We start from the raw sequence: 19,896 nt of genomic DNA on the forward strand, positions 1-19,896 counted from the left end.
GTTGTCACAAATGGCAGGATGTCTTCTTTAGTTATAGCTGAATAGTATTTCATCTTCTTTAAAAGGTTTTTTTTAAAGATTTCATTTATTTATTCATGAGAGACACAAAAAGAGAGAAGCAGAGGCAGAGGGAGAAGCAGGCTCCTTGGTGGGGAGCCCGATGTGGGGCTCGATCCCAGGACCCTGGGATCACACCCTGAGCCAAAGGCAGACGCTCAATCACCGAGCCACCCAGGTGTCCCTATTTCATCTTCTTTATCCATTCATCCCTCAACTTACACTTAGGTGGTTTCCATAGCTTGACTACGTGAATAATGCCACAGTGAACACGGACATGGAGACACACTTCTTCAATATACTGATTTCATTTCCTGTAGAAGGCTTTCTGGTAAATTATACTCCTTCACAAGTGTCACCGCTCTTACCTGCCTAGGGGTCCCTCACTGACACAGGTAGCTTGAGAGCAGGCCCAGAGCAAAGGGCCTAACTGCGATCCCACATACCAGTTGGTACATCAGAGTGATGAATGGTGATGACTCATGAGCCCTGGAAGGACATTTGGGTGCATTTATAAGAGCCCAAGGCAGCCCTCGCTGGTTTTCGTGTCCTAGTTCTTGAAGCACTGATACTCCTGGCGGTTAGGAAGCTGATGCCTTGGGTATGAGCCCCAGCAGATGTACAACAGTCTGGGTGCAGAGAAAGGTATGGCCACCACAATGTCCACATAAAATGGCATTTTATCAAGGATGCTGGATCAGTCTTAAAGTACAGTGACTTGGTTAATGCCATAACAGCCTGTCCTGTGTATTCTAAACCATGTCCATGGCAAATGCCAAAAGAATCTGGGGCCATTCCCTGGAGTTCCCTCCCAGCAAAGGACTGGCAAACTGATTATAGCGGTCCCTTCCCTCTGAATGAGGGTTCTAAATGTGCCTTGGTTTGCAAGGACACTACCTCTGGCCTAAGTCAAACTTTCCTTGTTGCCATGCAAACCATGCTGCCCCTGTCAGGGGATCAGAGAAACTGACTACCATGTATGGATACCCTCAGTGAAGAGATAGCAATCAGGGGGCACATGTCAAAGGTCATGGTGTGCAGAGTGGGTGGTAAAGCATGACATTGAATGGAGGTTCCATCTCCCCTCTAACCCACAAACAGCACAGCTGGTAGAAAGAAAGAAAAAAATGGACTATTAAAGCAGCAGACGAAATTATTAAGGGGTAAAACCACCTTGGCTGAGTGGACTAAAGCATTGTCCTAGGCCTAAATACATTTATTTATTTATTTAAAGATTTTATTTGCTTATTTATTCTAGAAAGAGGGCCCGTATGAGCTGGGGGAGGGGCAGAGGGAGAGGGAGAGAGAGAATCTCAAGCAGACTCTATGCTGATCCTGTTGTGGGTCTGGTTCCCACTACCCTGAGACCATGACCTGAGCTGAAATCAAGTGATGGAGGCTTAACTGACTGAGCTGCCCAGGTGCCCTTATTTATTTATTTATTTTTAAGATTATATTTCTTTATTTGAGAGAGAGAAAGAGAGAGAGAGAGCATGAGTAGGGGAGAGCAGCAGAGGGAAAGGGTGAAGCAAATGCCCCACTGAGCATGGAGCCCCATGTGGGACTCAAGTTAGGACCCCAGGATCATGACCTGAACCAAAGGCAGAGGCTTAACCAACTGAACCCCAGCAGCCCTACGCTTAAATGGGCCTAATGCCTATTGCCCCATATACTAGCCTGGGGACCTCTGTTGAGGAATCCAGTGCCATGAAGGTATGGAAGTCAGCCAGTCATTGCCCCAACTCTCACCATGATTGCCTGCTCTGCTGCTGAGAACACCAAGCCCGGCACACATGGAATGGAATTATCTACTGAAATGTGCAATGGGATGTCCTCTTGGTGGCGGGGAGTGAGTTACTTTGCACCCCTGAGTGAGGGGGAATCCCACAGGGATCCCACTGTCCTGAAGCAAGCTAGACCCGTTAAAATGCACTGCACCTGGGGTGCCTGGGTGTTGTGTGTTCATATCTGATGAGTCTGATACTACATCATCTTTATTAAATCACATGGGGACACAAGTGAACGCCTTGAGACATCCGACTCCCAGCTTAGGGGACTTGATAAATTGGTGGTTTGGATCATGGGGCTCTTAGTTGAAAAAGTTGTCTCCGATTTGGGGGACCATAGTTTTACTGTGTGTTTTCTCTTAGTTTTACTCTCTGTTTACTCTCTAGATGACAAAGGAGCCATCTCCAGGCTACTGAAATCACTCTTGACCACTGAGGGCCATTGCAGAAGAAGGGGGCATATGGATAATAAGAGCTGGTCACAAGGGGTAGAGTGTTGGGGTGGTCATTGAGAAGACGAGAGCACCTGTGAGATGAGATCCATGAGCTGGACCTGGGTACTTGGAGACCTCTCATCCATCCCCTGTCCTTGAAATGTGGGTTCTGCTTGCTTTTCCCATTCCCCAAGGCTGTTCTGAAGACATAGTCTCAAGAGTATGTAGCGTTGAGAACACCTGCACAGTATATGTGACGGAACCCAGTTAAGGCCTCTATATAGACTTTTACGATTTGGCAGGCAGGTGTGAGGATCCACTCGTCTTGCTGCCGCCCAAGACAAGCCTCATACATAAGTTCTCTTTGCTTCTTAAAGTTTCCACCTTCCAACATGGGGTGGCTTGCCTCCTTGATCTTCCAATCCCAGATGGTGTCTCTCTCTGGCCTCCATGCTTACGGGGGCTGGTTTCAGATTACAGAAAAGCTCCCAGGAGGTTTGCTGACCAATAAGCTGTACTGAGAATGGGTTCTGATCTAAGCATGATGGTAAATCCATTTCTATGTACTTGAAGCCCCAGATACAATTAATTACATAATTCTGTTCTTTAAGTGCCTTCCTTAGCCTCATCTGAAGCAATAATATCCATGAAATCATGATTGCGATGTGCTACTTATATACTCGTCTAATGCATATCAATAGAAAAGCCTAATTATTTTAAAATTCATCAGCCTTTGTCTTTTTTTTTTTAAGATTTTATTTATTTATTCATGAGAGACACAGAGGCAGACACATAGGCAGAGAGAGAAGCAGGCTCCCTGCGGGGACCCCGATGCAGGGACTTGATTCCAGGACCCCGGGATCAGGACCTGAGCCAAAGGCTCAACCACTGAGCCACCCAGGCATCTCGATCAGCCTGTGTCTCGCTTTGTGGTTTGGGCAACACCCCCCCCCCCCCTTCTCTCACTACCCACACATACCTGTCTAGTATTCCTGCTGAATCATTCCCAGTGATTGCCTGCAGGTCTGGTTCTTGCGTGAGAAGGCCGTTTATTTTACCTAAGGGGTGTTAGAAGCAAGGACAGGAAGAGAAATCCTGAGCACTCAGGTCAGAATTTTCCTCCTGGTATAGGATCTCTCCAGACTTAATCCCAAAGCACCAACAAAATTTCTCCTGCCCCATAAGGTTTCAAGCTCATTTTTACCATGGATTCAAATTCAAGAACAGATCAAGGGTGAAATATAGCAAAATTGACAACACGTTTTTGCCTTTACCTTAGTTTTCCAAGTGTCTTGCATTTTCCTTGCTGATAGAAATAATCAGTATCCTCATGGAGTAGCATGTGACTTCACAAGAGTAGAAGTTCTAAAAATGCCAGGACACTGTCACTAACTTGGAAAGTAAACACTTTCCTCAGTTCATGGGCCTTGTATGATAATTTTGTTGGTTAATATTATACATGATTCTTAAAGAGTTTCAGGAAATCCGTGATGTTAGTAAGCAAATCACTAAACATTTTTTCTTGCAGCCACGGTGTTTCTTCTCTTATTCAATATCCATTTTCCTGAAAAGTTGCTTGTAGATCAAACCTTATTTTAAATGCTCTAGGGGAGTTCACTAATAGACATGCCTGATGAATCTTTCTGAGGCTAGACGAATACCCACATGCTGATATATTTATATACCAACTTCGTTGTTTCATAGGTTTAGATTTAAATTTTATTACTTCCCTTAAAGCACAGTGCACTTGTAATTTATGCTATTTTAAAAATATTTTGTGTGTCCAGAGATGGATAATTGACATTAAACATTCATGCTCTACGTTCAAAAGTCAACTCCACATCATATTCTTTGAGAAGGTCACTAATGAATAGGATTAAGTCTGGGTCTCCGTGAACCGAGAAGAGAAAGATCTAGCATTTTCTCTTGTCACTTTTGACTTCGGTCTTTATTTGCAGGGGTAAATGTTTCTGATAAAACCAGTGGAAAAGAGGAGATGTGGATGCTGTGAAAGCAAACCTAGGAAACCGATTAGCGAGGGGTCATAATGGGCTGCAGCTCTTCAGCCCTTGGTGGCAGTGTTCTTGGACCTCTTTGTTCTCTCCTGCCCTCGAGCCTTCCTCCACTCTGGTTTCTGCTTGATTCTGGCTCATGTTGACTTGGCTTTGTGTCTGAGGTTTCCAGTTTTCCTGTTCACCTTGATGGCAAGCTGGACTTTCAGTGCTGTCTCTGGGACACCAGTGGATCTTCCAATCCCAGATGGTTTCTGTAACTTTGCTGGCCAGACAGGTTCTTCAGCTGGGCCGACATAGTTTCCTCTGCAAGAGAAGATCAGTTGATTTCAATATATTTTGAAGGCCAAAGGCCAGCGTTAGGAAACTCTTAGGACTGTAAACACCAGTGATTATGAAAACCAAAGAGCCTTCCTCTTCCTGGATGCAAAGCAGCAGAGCATGTGTGGCAGATGCCAAGAGCACACAGTGCATAGGTATTTAGGTTGTGAGGTGGGTCAGACCTGAGCTGGACCCTCCTCCTCCCCTCTGTTTTTATGTGGTTTGAGCATTAGCTTGAGAGTAGATGTGATGATGGGACGACCTCAAAGGGTTGTTGTGAGGATGAAGCAGGATAATGCACACAAAGCATGTGCTGAGCATGGAAGTAGGGCACTTCTTTCTCACATAGTGACAATGGTGTCATCCTAACCCATTCTATTACAGAGGCAAGATAACCTGAGAGCGGCCCTTCTGAGAGGCAGCATAAATGAGTGGTTAAGAGCATAAATCCTGGAGCCTCATCACCTGGATTCAAATCCTAATATTCACTACCTTTTTCATCTCTTAATGAGGTTACTTAGCTTCTTTATATCTCAATGTCATCTTCTGTAAAATTGGAAGAGAGAAGGAGGAGGAGAAGAGGAGAAGAAGGGAAGGAGGAGAAGAAGAATATCTAGTTCTTGGGTTGTTGTGAGGTATAAATGATTTGGAGCATATAAAATCAAGTGACATATGCCTCCCAATGGGATGCATTGAGAAAGGTAGCATGACTTCCGTGAGACTCTCCACAAAATACATACGAACTAAATCTCATTGTGAGGAATTAGCAGACAAACCTACATTAAGGGATATTCCAAAAAATAACTTCCTTGTACTCTTTAAGAAGGTGAGTGTCAGGGTACCTGGGTGGCTCAGTTGGCTAAGTGTCTGCCTTTGGCACAGGTCATGATCCCAGGGCCCTGGGACTCAGTGGGGAGCCTGCTTCTCCCTCTGCCTTTGCCCCTCCCCCTGCTCATGTGCTCACTCTTTTCACTCACTCTCCCTCAAATAAATATATAAAATCTCAAAAAAAAAAAAAAAAAAAAAAAAAAGGCGAGCGTCATGAAAGACAAAGACTTAGGAACAAGGAGCAGTCCAGATTAAAGTTGCTGAGAGAGACATAATGACTCATGCAATGTGAGATCCCGGATTGCTTTTACCAATACTAGTGCTAAATAGGATTCAGGTCTGAATATTAGGTAACAGTGTGACAACTTTGTTAAATTTTTGATTTTGACAATTGTACTTGGGTCACGTGAGAGAATGTCCTTGTTTTTAGGAAGTGCTCACTGAAGTATTTAGGAGTAAAGAAGAATTTTTTAAGTGTGAAAAGTCCTTAGAACAATGCCTGGCACTTAAGACAGGAGTGTTCCCTGTTATTTGCTAACTGAATTTCTTCCGGCGCTGAATTCCTTTTAGTATCAAACAGTGCTATTGTGGCCTTCATTAACAATGTTGCAGGAAACTGGCCTAATCTCACTGCTTTTTCTCTTCCTGTTTCTCAGCCTTTGGTTTTGGATCTTATGCAGGCCCAGAAAACCTAGAAAAGCTACAAAGCATTTCCTTTGCAGACTGACCATCTCTGCATTCTTGTTGACCTCTGTGTGCAAATTGGCTTAGGAATGGACCCATGAGGGTATTATGCTGAGTGAAATAAGTCAATCGGAGAAGGACAAACATTATATGGTCTCATTCATTTGGGGAATATAAAAAATAGTGAAAGGGAATAAAGGGGAAAGGAGAGAAAATGAGTGGGAAATATCAGAAAGGGAGACAGAACAGGAGAGACTCGAACTCTGGGAAATGAACTAGGGGTGGTGGAAGGGGAGGTGGGTGTGGAGTGGGGGTGACTGGGTGACGGGCACTAAGGGGGGGCACTTGATGGGATGAGCACTGGGTGTTATTCTATATGTTGGCAAACTGAACACCAATAAAAAATAAATTTATAAAAAAAAAAAAAGGAATGGACCCATGACCCAAACCAAGGTAATCACCCCCATCCCAGCACTTTGGCTTCACTACTGGAAAAGAGGCATTCTCTCCTGGCCTCACTAAGCTTGTGGGACCCACATTTCAAATCGCTGGGGGGAGCTTTTGCTACTACATGGGACGTGGCAGTGGTGCACAATCTAAGGCTGGAGAGAACAGAAGCACGAGTTGGAAACACAAAGAAATGATGCCTTCCTTGAGCATCTGGGCCTAGCGGAGCTTTCCAGAATCTGTGCTTTTCGTTACATGAACCAACTCGTGCTCCTGAGTCAGTTTGGGTTAAGATCCATCCCTTACAAGGACAAGGAAACTGAATGACATGGGGTCTGTGTGCCTTGTATTACTATCGATTCCATGGCTCCCATGGGCGTGACTCTGGATGGCCCCAGTGCCTTGGGGAATGAGCACTTGGAATGCTTGCCATGGGTGGGTTGGAGGTCCTGTTCTGTTCCTACAGACACTGGGGAACATCCTTTGGTTCACTACTCTTGTTCTACTTCTTTCTCTAGATGTCAACTTTCTCTAATTGCCGACAGCAAAATAGTCGCTGTCGGTAACCATCTTTTCATTGGTTTAGCCCAGAACCATGGCTCATCTGCTCCCTTTTCCTTACAAAAACTTCACTTTGTGGATTCGAAGGGTGTACTCCTGGCATGAAATTTGTTTTGCCTCAGGGCATTTAAAATAGCACCACTGATCAGTAGGCGATACTTTATGTTTTATTTAAATTTAACAGAAAGCCCAGAGGCCTGAGAAGCTCCAAAAGGATGAGATTTGCAGGGGGCATTTCATAAACTGGGAGGAAGAACAAAGGAAAGAAAGTCTCGGCACGAAGGCCTGAGGTTCAGAATTTAAATGACATCTATGAACAGGGACAGTCCAGAGCAAAGTTGTCAAACAAATTAAGTGTCTCTGGAGCCCAACCTGTTCTCAGTTCAGTGGCCTATCTCTCCCCTCCCTCTACTCCCTCCTTCTTGCTTAGCAAACCACTGATGTCACCTGGTCCTCCGATAGTGTCCAGCTGAGTCTCCCACCCCCTTAACCTTGACTGCTGGTAATGACGTTCCTCATCCTCTGGACAAACTGCCCACCTCCTGGGTCCCCAGTGTCTCAGTGGCCATTATTCCTGGTCACCCAGCTAGAACAGATGGGCATTTCATAGGTAAATTTCAGATCATGTCACCCCCTTCCATGTGAAACACCTACATCCCACTGCCTCCCCCAACCAGCCTCAGTTTCCACCACTTAGTTCTCTGCCTTGCACATCCTGGGCTCCAGCCAGACCGGAGTCTCTTTCTTCCTCACACCAGTCTCTGAATGTGGCTTCACATGTTTTACCTTTATGCTTTTTGTCATGAAATTCCCTTTTACTGGGACATTTTTCTCCCCATATTTTCCTGTCAGTCCTCTCCATAACTCAAGGGCACCTGGACCCTATTCTCCCTCTTGATCTCTATCAAGTAAGGATATTCTTGAGCCTCTTGAACTAACCCATCACTTAGTCTATGGCTTCTCATTGCATTTATCACATCCTAGCTTGTAAGATGGCCATTCATCTTGTGTTTCAAGTTCCCCATGAGACTTTTCTCTAAGGGACCAGGTCTGTCTTGCTTCTCTTTGCAGAGCAGTGCAGTGAAGTGGTAAAGATCATGGGCTCTGGAGCCAGGTCACCTGGGTTTGCAGTGTGGTTCTATCATTCACTAACTGTGTGACCTTGGGCATTTTGCTCAACATTCCGAGTAAATGGGAATAATGACAGCACTTGCCTCATTGGATTGTAAGGATTAAATAAAATAATATATGTAGAGAGACCAGAACAGTGTGTTGCACAGTATAGATACTGCCAGGGTTAGCTATCATCATCAGCAGCAGCAGCAGCAGCATATTAATTTCATTCATTCTACAAAATACTCAGAGTGCTGTTTCATGCAGATACTGTTCTAGGGAGTGGGATTATAGTGATGGTCCAGGTTGGATCTCTTCCCTTGTGATGTACATGCTGGGGGAGACAAGAGAGGATGCAAGCAGACAAGTGGACAAATAGATGACCTAACTTCAGATTGTGATAAAGGCAGAGAAGTGATGATGAAAAGATGACATGATAGAGACTTGGAGGCTTTGGGATGTATTTTTGATTACTGTTCAATGATACAACTGTAGATGTCTTGCATATTCCTAATACTCAAAAATATTTGGGAAAGATGAAAACACACTGAGTTATAGTATTTCCCAGGGGCTGTGTTTATTCTTATTGATACTGGAATCTTGAGAAGCTCTTATGATTCAGTGGGTTGTAGGCATGACAGAAGGTGAGTGGGAGAAGGATATTCTGAGACAAGGTCCTCTTCTCTGTCTCCCTTCCCCCCTCATTTCATACACTGTAGCTCCCTCGATCTCAGGTCACGTCTGAGTTCTGATGAGATGGTCCTCAAGTTTAGACCCTTGGTTCTGGTTGAGTCATAGCACCAGACAACTGGCTTAGGTCTCACCATTTGGGGGTCCCGGGGTGGTAAGGTGCTGCTTTGTGAACGTTGAAGGGGTGTGGCCAGTGCGATGCCCTTCTTATTTATTTACTCAGGCCCACAGACCATGGTAAGGATGTGTTCCTGGGATTCAGGATTATTTGCGCATAGTCGATAGAACCAGCCCCCTCCCCCAACTGTATAGCATACTTGGGAGATTTTATCCCCTAAAAATTACCTTCATGGACTCTGAAGAGCTTATCTTTTGAAGGCATTCACATCAGTTTTTACGATTCAGATGCCTTTGGAAGAGACCACACTTTCAACTGTAGGCAGCTGAATGCAGGTGGGTTTCTCAGTTTCTAAGCAGAGCGGAGAGCTGAGGGAAAGAGACACAGGGCAGGGCATTTTGATGTAGAATAAATGTATCAAGAGCATGAAATGCTGGTGGCATCTCAGATAGGGAACATCAGACAGAGCACCCAGGGGTGAAGAGGGCCAAAGCCAAGAAGGAGCACATGTGCAGAGAAGGGTGAGATAAAGGAGCAGCTGAGGCAAGCTTAGTCTGTGTCACATCTGGCTGCAGGCTACCCATGCAGCGCATGGAAGGCCCGAGGCCCCTGTACTCAGAAGCTCTGTGTGAGTCTCATACTGAGATTGGAAACAATTCTGTATCCTTTACCTTCTGAAGTAGTTCTTCACACAGTAGGCAAACCACATTTAATTATGAGTTTCAATGAGACATTATCTGTCCCAAACTGTCTTCCAGTCTTTTCTGGGGATAGCAAGGCTAATATTCAGCTGGTGTTCCTAGTATGGCCGTACAGGATGTTAAAATGCTGACACATAAGGATTGCTGACACTTCTGGGGGTGGAATGAGAGGACTCTAAACTCACTCCATTCCATGGATACATCCACATGGTGTATCTAGGGATACACCCACTAGATAACATCCACAGCCATGTAGAGAACCCAGAAAACACCCCAAAGACTGGCAGAACAGACTCTCCACAGATAAGTGTAGAGAAGAGCCCACTTTGAAGAGGGTAGGAAGGGTGGAGATGTAGGTAGGAGCTAACTGGAGCCTCACATCCAGCACCCCAGGCATAGGGAACCCATATGGGGAAGACAAATCCCCATGACATTTGGCTTTGAAGACCAGAGGGGTGTAATTTCACAAATTCTCACAATCAGTGGGGCTTACCACCTGGAACTTCCAAAATCAGCAGGCTGTGCTCTGGGAGAGCTAGAAAGGAGAAAGGAAACTGAGTCCCTGCTGTTAAAGAGACAATACAACAAATAGCACTACAGAGATATAGCATAGAAGCAGCAGTTTGAAAAACACCTGGGCTATACAAGAGGGTGACTTTTTGTTTTTTACTAATCTCAGAGCATGTGCTGGAGGGGCAGGGATCATTGGAAGACTTCTCCCAGAACAAAGGAGCTGCCTGGCAGCGTTTCCCTCCCCTGCTGCCCAGCCAAGTTACACCTGTAGGAACACTTGCTACTTAACTTGCTAACGGTGCACTCTACCCCTTTGCTCTCCTGCAGACATACCCCCTCTGCCCAGGCCTTGGCTCCAGGCCCCCTCCTACAAACCTGCTAACACTACAAGCTCTGCCTCCTCCATTTTCTGTGGACTTGTCCCCTCCAATAAGCCATTGGCTAGAGCTGGCCCAAAGTGATGCCACAAACCTGGCAGTGTGCAAGCAGCCCCAATAAAGGTCAGCACCCCTCCAAAGTAACTCCTACCCTGGGGAGAAGGGAAGATAACCATACACACACCAGTTTGACTACAGCAGTGGGCTGGAGGCAGACATCTGAACTGACTGCAGGTCTTGCTTACCAATGAAAGCTTTTCAGGGTACAACATGAGAAAAGCACCCTGCAGTTCAGTACTACTGCATGTTTTTTCTTTTTAAAGATTTTTATTTATTTATTCATGAGAGACAGAGAGAGAAGCAGCGACACAGGTAGAGGGAGAAGCAGGCTCCTTGTAGGGAGCTTGATGCAGGACTCGATCCCCAGACCTGAGATTGCACCCTGAGCCAAAGGCAGATGCTCAACAGCTGACCTACCTAGGCATCCCAGTACTACTGCATCTTTGATAAATACCTGGTCTGACTCAACTCAAGCCCAAGGTGGCCCCAGAATGGCCCAATAACAACACAGGGACCAAATCTTGCTCACAGCAGGCAAAGACAGCCATCACAAATGAATGGACTGAAGGCAAAAGTGGCTCAGCCACAACAGTAGGGTGCATGAAACACACAGGACACACTCCTGAAGTGCCAAGTTGTAGTGGACAGAAGAGAGGGTACCACATGACCTCTTCTTCATAAGGTCAGTACTTTCAACAATTGGTGATACAGCTGACTTTCCTAACACATAGAAACAGACACAGAGAATTAGACAAAATGAGGAGACAGATGAATATGTCCCAAATGAAAGAACAGGAGAGAGAGATACAGAAGGAGATAAGTAATATGCCTGATAGAAAATGTAAAGTAAGGATCATAAAGACACTCAATGAGCTTGATAAAAGAGTGTAAAGCCTCAGTGAGACTTTTATCTTATTTATTTATTTTAAAAGATTTTATTTATTTGAGAGAGAGAGAGAGAGAGAATGAGTGGGGGCAGGGAGGAAGAGCAGAGAGAAAGGGAGAAGCAGACTCCCCACTGAGCAGGGAGCTCAATTCCAGGACCCCGAGATCATGGCCTGAGCCAAAGGCAGATACCTAACTGACTGAGCCACCCAGGTGCCCCTCATTGATACCTTTAACAAAGAGATAGAAAACATAAAAAAGGACCAACCATAGATGAAGAACTCAATAGCTGAAATTAAAAATATGCCAGACATAATAAATAGTAGACTAGAGGAGCAGAAGAATGGAGGACAGAGTAGTGGAAAGCAATCAAGCTGAGCAGGTGAGAGAAGAAAAAAAAACAAAATGAAAATAAATTTACAGAATTCAGTGACACCATTAAGTGTAATAACATTCATATTTACATTATAGGGATCCCAGAAAGAGAAGAGGGAGAAAGGGGGGCAGGAAATTTGAGGAAACAATCATTGAAAACTCCCTGAGTCTGGGGCAAGAAATGGAAATCAGGATCCAGAAGGCACAGAGAACCCCCAACAAAATCAACCCAAGGAAGTCCACACTAAGACATGTAGTAATTAAAATGGCAAAAAAAAAAAAATAGTGATAAAGACATAATTTTAAAAGAAGCAAGAGAAAAGAAAATGGTTACATATAGGGGAAACCCCATTAGGCTAACAGCTGATTTTCCAGTTGAAATTTTATAGGCTAGAAAGGAGTGGCATAATTCGAAATGCTAAAAGGAAAAAAAAAACTGCAATCAAGAATACTCTATCCAGCAAGGCTATCATTCAGAACAGAAAGAGCTTTCCAGATAAACAATAGCGAAAGGAATACATACATGACCACTAAACCAGACCTACAAGAAATGTTAAAGGACACTCTTTGAATTGGAAAGGAAAGACCATAAATAAGAATAAGAAAAACAGGAAGCACAAAAGCAGTAAAATTAAGTGTATCTATAAAAAACAGTTAATGGATTCACAAAATAGAAAGATATAAATTATGACACCATGCACTTAAAACATGGGGGCTGGAGAAGAGGAATAAAGAATGGTGTCAAACTTAAATGACCATCAACTTAATATAGACTATGATATACTAAGATGTTATATACAAACCTAGTGTAACCACAAATAAAAACCAGTAATAGATATGCAAATAATAATAAGAAAGGAATCCAAGTATATCACTAAAGGAAGCCAGCAAACTGAGAGTAGAGAGCAAAAGAAGAAAGGAACAGGGAAGGGGCAACTGGGAGGTTCAGTCAGTTAAGCATCTGCCTTTGGCTCAGGTCATGATCTCAGGGTCCTGGAATTGAGTCTTAAGTCGGGCTCCTTGCTCAGCAGGGAGTCTGCTTTTCCCTTGCCTCTGCCTCTCCTCACCACTAGTGTTCTCTGTCTCTCAAATAAATAAATAAAATATTTTTTTTTAAAAAGAAAAGGAACAGAGAAGAACTACAAAAATAACTATAAAACAGGTATCAAAAATGGCAATAAGTACATACCTATCAAGAATTACTTTGAATGTGAATGGACTAAGCACTTCAATCAAAAGCTCTAGGGTGGGGCAGCCCCGGTGGCTCAGCAGTTTAGGGCCACCTTCGGCCCAGGGCTTGATCCTGGAGACCCAGGATCAAGTCCCACATCGGGCTCCCTGCATGGAGCCTGCTTCCCCTCTGCTTGTGTATCCCCCCACCAGGCACCCCTGCCCACCCCCGTGTGTCTCTCATGAATATATAAAATCTTAAAAAAAAAGCCCTAGGGTGACAGAATGGATTAAAAAACAAGACTCATCTCTATGCCGCCTACAAGAGACTCATTTCAGACCTAAAGATGCATGCAGATTGAAAGTGAAGGGGTGGAAAAGAATTTATCATGCAAATGGATATGAAAAGAAAGCCAGGGTAGCAATACTTAAATTGGACAAAATAGATTTTAAAACAGACTGTAACAAGAAACAAGAAGGACACTATATAATCAAAAAGGGAATCCAACAAGAAGGTATCTTGATTGTAAATATTTATGCACCTAACATGGGAGCACCCAGTATATAAGGCAGCTAAAAATGAGCATAAAGGAAGTAATCCATAGTAATAGAATAATAGTAGGAGACTTTAACACCCCACTTACATCAATGGATAGATTATCCAAACAGAAAGTCAATGAAGAAACATTGGCTTTGAATGACACATTGGACTAGATGGATCTAACAGATACATTCAAAACATTCCATCCTAAAACAGCAGAATACACATTCACACATTCTTAAGTGCACATGAAACATTATCTGGAATAGATCACATATTAGGCCACAAAACCAGTTTCAACAAACTCAAAAAAGGTCAAAGTCATATCATGCATCTTTTCCAACCACAATGCTAGAAAATCACAAAACTAGAAACCAGCCACAGCAAGAAAATCTGGACAAAACACGCAAATACATGGAGGTTAAATAACATGCTACTAAACAATGAATGGCTTAACCAAAAAATCAAAGAGGAAATTAAAAAGTACATGGAGACAAAAGGAAATGAAAGTACAATAATCCAAAATCTTTGGGATGCAACAAAAGCTGTTCTAAGTGGGAAGTTGATAACAATACAAGCCTACCTCAAGAGAAAATCTCAAATAAAAACCTAACCTTAAGCCTAAAGGAGCTAGAAAAAGAAGAAAACCCAAAACTAGTAGGAGGAATAATAAAGGTCAGAGCAGAAATAAACAAAATAGAAACAAACAAACAAGAAAAACCCCAATAGAACAGATTGATCAATGCACGAGCTGATTCTTTGAAAAGATCAATGAAATTGATAAACCTTTAATCAGACTCCTTAAAAGAGAGAGAGAGGACTCAAATAAAATCAGAAATTAAAGAGGAGAAATAGCAACCAACACCACAAAAATACAAAGGCTAAAAGGAGATTATGAAAAATTATATACCAACAAATTGGACAACCTGGAAGGAATAGATGAATTCCTAGAAAAATATAACTTCCCAAAACTGAGTCAGGAAGAAAGAAAATGTGAACAGACCAATAGTCTGCAATGAAATGGAATCTGTAATCAAAAAGCTCCCAAGAAACAAGTCTAGGACCAGATGGCTTCACAGGTAGATTCTACCAAACATTTGAAGAAGAGTTAATATCTATTCGTCTCAAATTATTCCAAAAAATAAAAGAGGTAGGAAAGTTTCTAAATTCATTCTGTGAGGCCAGCTTACAGTGACACCAAAACCAGACAGAGACACTTCAAAAAAAGAGAACTACAGACCAATATCCCTGATGAATAGAGATGCAAAAATCCTCAACAAAATATTAACAAAATGGATTAAAGACCTAAATGTGAGACCTGAAACCATAAAAATCCTAGAAGAGATCACAGGCAAGAATTTCTCTGACATCACATGTAGCAACATTTTCCAAGATATGTCCTCTGAGGTGAGAAGCAAAAATTATATTAAAATATAATGGAAAATAAAATAAAATAAAATAAAAAAAATATATAATGGAATTATATTAAAATAAAAAGCTTCTGCACAGTAGAGGAAGCAACCAACAAAGCTAAACAACAACCTTCTGAATTGAGAGAAAATATTTGCCGATGACATATCCAATAAACGTTAGTATTCAAAGTATATAAAGAACTTATACAACTCAACATCAAAAAATGAGATAATCCAATGAAAAATGGACAGAAGACATAAATAGATATTTCTCCAAAGATATCCAGATGGCCAAAAACACATGAAAAGATGCTCAACATCACTCATCACCAGGGAAATGCAAATCAAAACTACAATGAGATAATGGTATTTGTCTTTTCTCTGACTGGCTTATTTTGCTTAGCATTATGCTCTCTAGATCCATCCATGTTGTTATAAATGGCAAGATTTCGTCTTTTTTATGGCCAAGTTATATTCCATTATATCACATATATATTATATATGCATCACATCTTCTTTATCCATCTATCAATTAGTCCACTTGGGTTGCTTCCATAACTTGGCTATTGTAAATAATGCTGCAATAAACATACCATATCTTAACCTGTCAGAATGCCTAAAATCAAAACCACAGGAAACAACAAGTGTTGGCCAGGATGTGGAGAAAAAGGTACACTTGTGTACTGTTGGTGGGAATGCAAACTGGTGCAGCCACTGTGGAAAACAGTATGGAGGTTCCTCAAAAAGTTAAAAATAGAACTACCTTATGATGAAGTAATCGCACTACTGGGTATTTACCCAAAGAATATGAAAACACTAATTCAAAGGTATACATGACCCCCATGTTTATTGCAGCATATTTACAATAGCCAAATTACGGAAGCAACCCAAGTGGACTAATTGATAGATGGATAAAGAAGATGTGATGCATATATAATATATATGTGATATAATGGAATATAACTTGGCCATAAAAAAGATGAAATCTTGCCATTTATAACAACATGGATGGATCTAGAGAGTATAATGCTAAGCAAAATAAGCCAGTCAGAGAAAAGACAACTACCATATGACTTCATTCATATGTAGAATTTAAGAAACAAGACAAAAAACAAAATAAAAAAGAGACAACTGTCTTCAAAAAACGACTCTTAACTATAGAGAACAAACAGAAGGTTACCAGAGGGGAGGTAATGGCGGGGGTGGGGGGGTGGGGAATGGGTGAAATAGGTGAAGGAGATTAAGAGTACACTTATGATGAATGTTGAGTAAAGTAAAGCATTGTTGAATCACTGTATCCACACCTGAAACTGATATACACTGTTATGTTAAATGTAGGTAATTAAAATTTTTTTAAAAATTTAAGAATGTTGACACATTTCTATCATGTTGGTAAATAGGAAAATAGCTGCTTCTGAGCAGATACCTTTGCTAAATTTACAAATACGAATTTTTTTTTTTTAGATTTTATTTATTTATTCAGGAGAGACACACAGAGAGAGGCAGAGACACAGGCAGAGGGAGAAGCAGGCTCCATGCAGGGAGCCCGACATGGGACTTGATCCCGGGTCTCCAGGATCAGGCCCTAGGCTGAAGGCATCGCTAAACCACTGAGCCACCCGGGCTGCCCCAAATATGAAATGTTTTGATACCTAAGAATGATGTGCAAGTTAGCTGTTTTTTCTGTATTATGCATTTAGACATTTAAAGGTACTGAGTTAAACCATTTGCTACAAATCCACAATTTTTGAGTGTCTGTTATGGGTAAATGATCTGATAAAGTCTGCATGTTGGGCCAGACAGGACATAGGAGACACCCATGAGCCCCCAAACTCACACACTTTACCCCACAAAAGCCCAGATGCTTGCATTCCTCAATGTCTTGTTTTCTTTGTGGGGAGAAACAGGAAGAGGAAAAACAGAAGGGAGTAGGATGACCAAGCCCAGACAAGCTCTCCTCTGCACACTCTCCTTTTAGGACCAAGCAGAGCCCTAGTCCTGCAGAGCCATAGAGCAGCAGCTCAGGGAGCAGGGGCTATGTGGATCTCCCCCCTGGAGAGCTGAAGGCCCTGGAGTGTCTGAGTGAGTGGAAGAATAAAGCCATCAAAGGAGTCGTTAACTCATGGTGGGGGGGCACTAGAAGCAATTTATCAGGGTCTGAGTGAGGACTGAAGCTTTGGGGGTGCGGGAGGCTGCATGGCGGAGCCTTGGTAATGGGTAGCAGAGTCTACAGGGTGGTGGCACCGATAGTGGCACCAGAAAATGGGCCAGCATGACTCAAGAAGAGCTTCCTAACATCTAGGGCTTTAGGAACAAAATTCTCTCTTAATTCTTGGGTGATTTCAGAATGACATAAAATGAAGGCAGTAGATGGAATGAATTTTGAGAAGGCAAAGGAAAAAATGCTAAAGTTCTCTTTTTTCCCTTTTATTAACCCCTTGAAGTCTTTTTTTTATTCCTTCTCAATACCTTCTAGAGAGCAGGATCTCCTTGGTGAACAGAGGCCCCTACTCTGGGGGATTGACGGGTGTTGGCTTTTGACCTGTTCACCCCTGGGACGCTGAGGTGGCTTTTCCTCCATTCTTGCTGTGAAAGTACATCAACACCATTCATTTCAACACGTGGGTGGTTGAAGCAACTATCGCTCCCCTTGTTCCTGGTCTCCATCCACTGGTGGAGGTGTGGGTGGTAGGGAGATGGCCATGTAGGGACCCTCTCTGGCTCCCAGTCATCTCTACTCTGAAGGTCAACTTTTTGTCAACCCTTTCCCCTCCCCTGAACACTGACCTCTTCCTGTCCATCCCTGGGGCCCACCCATGTCCATTCTCATGGGCCTTACTTGAAGACTCATTCCAGGCTCAAGTTCAAACTGATGAGGGACCACTGTTGGGGGTGTTTGCATTTTGAAAATTTTAACTTGTCAGTGAATCTGAGGATGGAGATTATATGAGCCAGGAGTCAGCAAATTGGACCAAATCTACCCCGATGTCCATTTTTGGAAAATTAAGTTTTATTGGAATACAATGCCCACGCATTTATACATTTTTTTGTGTGTGTATGCTACAAAATGGCAACAATGGCAGAGGTAAGCAGTTGTGAGAGACCACGTGGCTCACAAAGCCAAAGATTTACTGTTTTACTCCTTTACAGACAAAGCTTGCTACCACCGGATCCAACCGAGTCCGGCATATTTCCTTTACATTTGACTGATTCTTGAACATCTATGACAGCTTACTTCCTAATACTCCCCAGCTTTTTTTTTTTCTCCCCAGCTTTTTAATTCTAGAAGGTTCCTTCTTATATTAAGCTGAATTAGCTTTCCTGATTTTCTTTTTTCTACCTCTTTACTAGAAAACTTAAAAGTCAGATAATGCCAAAGAGCTAATTTCTAGATAGGATTATAAATACCTTTACAAATAGGTGAAAGTGAGAAAAAAAAAGGGGGGGCTTTGGAAGTAATTATCTTTCAAACTGCACGACATAGGTATTTGCCTCTTTTCTGCCCACTTGCAAGGTCCACCCTTGAAAATTTGGGGATTCAGTTTTGTAGGCTGAGTCAAATCATCTTTTGGAGGTGGAAATAAAAACATACGATGCCCAGTCACCTGTGAATTTCAGATAAACAATGAATATTTTTTCCTCTAAGTATACCTTAAATATTCCATGAAATATGCTTACTCCAAATAATTATTTGTTTTTTAAGTGAAATTCAAATTTAACAGAGTATCCTGTGTTACTCTTTACTAAATCTGGCAACCCCATCTCTGGCAACCCCATATTTTCTACCCTCCTGATACTGAATTGAATGCCTATCACTTGTGTTCCCAGAGTGACTTGTGCATTCATCTCCATCTGCCTCCTTCCTGGAGTGTAAATAAACTCTTTGAGAACAGAGATTATGGCTGGTTCACCACTGAATCTCCAGTGCATTAGACATGGTCAGTCATGTGGTAGACTTCAGCATTTGCTGAATGACTCATGCCTAATTTCTGTTCTCTACACCGCTTATCTCCTGCCCCAGGTAGGAAGCCACCCTGAGATCCAACTGAAATCCTAAGTAACTCTAACCTGAACCTCCAGATCCTGGTGTTAGAGAGGGGATGCCTGAATTGGGTCCCAGCAGTACTCTTTGGTGTCAAGCAGGCTTCCACATGGATCTTCAGAGCCAGGGGGAGCAAGGGGGAACCAGGGGGAGTAGCAGGGATAAGATGAAGAGCCAGGACTAGGAGGAATAGGAAGGAAGTAGGTACAGATGGAAGGAGCAGGATGTGGATCTACATGAAATCTGCAGAGGTTGTATCCCCCGTCAAGGTGATTTTGTTCCCTCCATGGTGCACTTCTGTGATTGGGTGGAGCTATTTTAGGGAGCTGGCACTTGCTAGGCATGCAAAATTTTGCCTGAGTTTGGGACAAACAAGAACATCCCTCTGAGGCTCTGTGTTCCTCTAGGCTTTGTGAAACCACTTGAAGACCTTGTGTAAGGTTGGCAAGGAAGATTTGAACATAGCAAATCTCTTTGGCATATATATATATATATATATAGTCTCCATACCCAATGTGGAGCCCAACACAAGACTCAAACTCATGACCCTGAGATCAAGACCTGAGCTGAGATCAAGAATCTGACACTTAACCATCACCCAGGTGCCCCTGGTGTCCATATTTGAACTGAGTAAATAAGTGAAAATAGAAACTCATTTCTTTCTTTAGGGTTATTTTAATAAGAGCCAAGGAAAGCAAACAACACTAGTTGACCTAAGATAAAGTCTAATAATCGGCAGTCTTTTGAACGTTGAAAGTTGATTTCGTT

Source organism: Canis lupus, chromosome 25, assembly GCF_003254725.2.
Source record: "Canis lupus dingo isolate Sandy chromosome 25, ASM325472v2, whole genome shotgun sequence".
Lineage (NCBI taxonomy): Eukaryota > Metazoa > Chordata > Mammalia > Carnivora > Canidae > Canis > Canis lupus.